This window comes from Thunnus maccoyii, chromosome 21 (genome assembly GCF_910596095.1).
Source record: "Thunnus maccoyii chromosome 21, fThuMac1.1, whole genome shotgun sequence".
Lineage (NCBI taxonomy): Eukaryota > Metazoa > Chordata > Actinopteri > Scombriformes > Scombridae > Thunnus > Thunnus maccoyii.
Genome location: NC_056553.1, coordinates 23,756,490 through 23,761,057, shown reverse-complemented (window position 1 = coordinate 23,761,057; position 4,568 = coordinate 23,756,490). Strand labels below are relative to the sequence as shown.

The following is a 4,568-nucleotide window of genomic DNA, read 5'->3' as shown; positions in this document are numbered from 1 at the left end:
ATGTAAAGTTTAATTTGAATCAGAGCTATATGACTCTGTTAAGTAGTTTGAACCCTTTAAAGAGTATATAGAAAAATATAGATTGATGATGGCCTCTGGCTGAAACGCATTAATTTCTGTCCACAGTAAATAATAAGATAGATCCGTGAGTGCAGGTGTTTTGTTCATTTTACAGTTGATCGTTTCACCACTCACCTTGACAGATTTATTGGTTCATGTTTATGTCAACAGCAATGTATATTTCTAGTCTTTATGATAAAGGTTGGCAATGTAGTGCTGCAGTTTATTTGCTGTGTTTGCTCAGTGTGACTTGTGCACTTATTTAAGTTATATTTGCCAGGGGAGTAGAAGGAGATGGACCCAAATGCAGGACGCAGCAGCCAGAATGAACTGAAGAATGTCTCTTTAGGCTCGAGTGCAGGCAGAGCAAACTAACTAACAAAGCTGAACAGAGGATCCATAACTGAACTGAAAACCAGGACTTAAATACAAGCTGAACTAATGAAACATTGTAATAAATTGCTGTAAAAATACAGCCAAATTCTAACAGTAAGGTACTGTTCTTTCTAAGTACAGTAAAACATCATAAATTTTGATGCTTTTTGGGGCCAAAACCAAGAACACACATTAACAGTAGGTTACTGTAACATTTGACAGTAAAATACAGTATTTTCATTTTCACCACCGCAGTAATGAAGGGACAGAAGCCAAATGCTACCATCAACATCATATACTAATCATTCATCCTCCTTTGTGGAATCAAACCAAAAGGTCAGTAACATCTTACTCAGAAAATAGAATTACATTTGTGCAACTGGTTACCCAATTATTGACTATGTTTAAATTTTGCTAACCTTTAGCCTGACTGGTATAATCCTAGCAAGCGCCTGGCAGGCACAAGAGAGCATTTTCAGGTAGTGTCTTCAGCAGTTGGAAGTTTGAATTACTAGTATTTAAACAGTCTGAATTACTAGTATTTAAACATTATTTGCACTGCTGCTTGCAAGTGTAATTTAAAAAATATTTTTGGATTACTGTTTTCTCTTGAACTGTATATCAGTGAATGCTAACGTTAATCTGACCTGGTCTATACCTACACCTTGTTTATCCCACTTGCATTTCATAATTAATAGCCTACTATCTAGGTTAACTATTGAAGTTTATTCAGATAGGAAGCCAAGTTGATTAAGATATGTTTGCTGCTGAGCCCCAAAAAACAGAGTGGTTATATTGGTTATCTTAGGTCAACCAAAGTGTGTTTCTAAGCTGTAGCTAGGTTGCTGCAAATATACTTTAGTTTGTTGCCAATCTGTACTAAAACCAGGGACATAATAGGTGATTTATTACATGATGTTTTCAGGTACTTCATTGGGATTAACCCTGAGAGAGGAACACAGCCCAGCTGGGGTAAGTAATGCCAAGAAGACAGGCGAGCTCACAAAGAATCCTTGTCAAAACTCTTCTGAAGAACTTGATGTAACTTCATAAAGCTAAGTTAGTTTTCCCTCTTGTTTAAAATGTGTTTCTTTCTGCCATTCAGTTGTTTCATTTCTCTTTCTCTCACTCTGTGCTTGATTTTTGTTTTTGTTTCTTTCTCACTCAGTTAGCTGTGACCTTGTGGCCTGGATGCCGACCTTCTGCCAATTTAAACAGAGGACATTTGAAGGTATTATAATTGTGTATCCTGCAATCTGTTTATTTGTACTTTATTTGTACTAACAGTTGCTGTTTAGACTCAAGCCTAAGTTTTGCTGACAGCTCAGGATATAATAATTAACAGATTCTGCAGATTATAATTAACAAGTTCCATGCCCTTTGAAAGGGTTGTTTTTTTCAAACACACATACTTGAATATACTTCACACATTTGAAAGCCTTTGAATAAATGTTCAGTTCCATAAAGCTGTCACTTGTCTCATCCTCTTTTGTGCTAGATGTTAAGGGTCATGTGTTTTTAAATATGAAACTGATCTGATGTCATTACTGGACCATTAAGATTGAAGACACATGGTTATTTACACTAAATGTCTGCAATTTATAATTGTTTTTATTAATATAAATACAAAGAAAACTTTTCAGTTGTAACATTTACAGTAAGAAACTGTGCATGTAGACTACAATAGCAACATTGTAAAAATACTGTATATTACTGCAGGCCTAGCTGCAGTATCAACCTGTAAACCTCACATTCTACAGCACAATACTGTCATCATTTTTTCAGCAATGAACTGTTCAAGTGAATTACAGTAGTGGCACTGTAAATAAATGGTAAAATGCTGGCAACTACAGCTGCCAGTAGTTAACTGTAATTTGTTACAGTGAACAACAAGGAACAGGTGGCAAGACACAAGGGCAGGCTGGGAGCTGATTGGCTGGGGAAGACACAGGGAGCAGGGCAGGGCTAACGAGACTGATGCAGGGCAGGTGTGGATCAAAGGAACACAGAAGGGAAACACAGAGAAAACCAAAAAACACAATATTACCATGTTCAAACCCTCCCAGAACTCACATGAACACAGCTTCAATAAGTGCACGAGTCATGAGCACACACAGCAAAATATACTTCAACTAAAAGACAACTGCAGCACTGAATGACATAACCAGTGTTTCAGTTCACTTTAGCACTTAGTTCCAATGAGAGTCAGTGCAGAAAACAACAGTATCTCAAGTGGTCCTTAAATATATTCCGCAACCTCTCTTACCTGTCCTTCTTCCCACTCAGTCTAGTCTTTAACAGACAGAAAAGCCTGAGGGCTTCTGGTGGACTGGTGGAGGGACATAGAGCCAGACTGGGACAGAACCATGACAATATTTATGTAATTCTGAGACAGTCTGATGAATAATGGTTAATATATGAAAAGGACTGTGCATGATTATATTGTAGACCTTTATTTAACTCATGGATGAAGTTCTGCTTTTGATTTGTCCTCAGCCCTATCAGGCAGCTATTGCCTTTTGTGTTTTCCCCAGCATGCTTTTCCCTCCACACCTGCCCTGCATTCAACTTCATTAGCTCTTCTTCTTCTTCTTCTTCTTCTTTGTTTAGGCAGTCTAGACACAGCGACAGTGTATTGCTGCCCCCCTCAGTCTGGACAACTTCCTTAGAACAGTTCAATAAACACTGGTACAAACCAGTCAAATGTAGGAATTCCAACAGTTTTTTGGTTTTCTCTGGGTCTTCCAACCTAAGTATGGTTGAGATATTAAAGTCAGTTTCACCCAGTTCCGCCAGGTCCTCGTTAGCCCTGCCCTTTTCCCAGTGTTTTCCCCGGCCCATCAGCTTCTTTCCCGTTCTCCTGTTTCATCTCCTCATTCCCCTCACTTGAGTTTCTCTGCCCATCTCCCCACCTGCACCTCATCTCTAGTTCAATTAGTATTTCAGTCATGTGTTTTAGTTTAATCTTCAGTCAGTTTTGTTCAGTTCAGTTTTGCTTTTGCCTGCACTCCTGAGTTTAAATAAGATCATTCTTCAGTTCCTGTGCCTGATGTCTCCAGCATTTGGGTCCACTTGCTCCACTACTCCTAACATGTACAAGAGATCATAAAACTGTCTAGAGCAATCTGCAGGAGAAACTTTTTGATATTGATCTTTTTTCTGTTGAGTGATAATCCTCAAGGTTTTCATGAAGTCAAACCCTGTTTGATATTATTAATGGTCTGAATTGTTCAGCATTAGATATTCAGTGTATTATGTATTCAGTGATGACCTCTCTATAAAGTAGTTTTTATTGTTAGTGGTGGCCAATCCTGCACTGGATTCACATCGTCTTCACACACAAGGGATTCACAGGTAACGAGCCTTGCATATAATCCAGTATTTCTCTTTGTAAATGTGTCTCATTGATATCAGCTTCACTGTTCAGAGCTGTATTAAGTTACTGCAAATGCAAACCAAACAAATACACCAGTTGTTTCTCTGCTGTGTTTTTGACCTAGTAGCTGCTCACTGATTGTCCCCAAAATTCTGGGACCTGTTGTATAAAACCATGCTGGCTGTTGCCACGGTAACCACTGGTTTTACCAAATCAGCCAGGACTGATATCTTGAGGATTCCAACTTTAAGTAAACCTCTCCAAACATGCAATTTATTGTGATGGTATTATTTTATAAATATAATTGAGCCTCTCATTATCCATGCAATTCTCTGTAGATAATTTGCAGAAGGAGAATTTAAAACACATGCAGTCTGTTTAATTGCAGTTGCAATGTATTGAATGTTTGAAATTTTACTCTCAGGCTCCTTGGTACTTGATCATTGTGCTTTTTGTATGTACAGTACTGTATCTAATTGGTCAAGTGGCTGTTCAGCTGCTTCGAGGTGGATATTTTTTTAATGTGTATACAATGACTAAAAGGTCTCTTAATGACATCATATTCAATGTGTTTTTCTTTTCCATGGCACATCTATAGAGTGAAGAGAAGCTTAAATGCAGTCAGAAACACCGATTTGAGCATGGATTAGAGTGGCATAGAGGAGTGTGAAAAGATCTTTTTGTGCTTCTAAGGTTAATTTGTGCAAAATCATTTTTTCCTCTTGAAATTTATTCAGATTTTATAATTTGTGTGAAT

General features: G+C 37.8%; 1 long non-coding RNA gene across 1 annotated transcript; it reads left to right on the top strand.

Annotated features, from left to right (window-relative positions):
• The first annotated feature begins 925 nt into the window (after positions 1 to 925).
• LOC121888385 lies at positions 926 to 1,908 on the top strand. The gene is made up of 2 exons (XR_006093226.1): positions 926 to 1,407; positions 1,604 to 1,908. It is a non-coding gene; the product is annotated as an uncharacterized LOC121888385 (long non-coding RNA).
• The last annotated feature ends 2,660 nt before the right edge of the window (positions 1,909 to 4,568 follow it).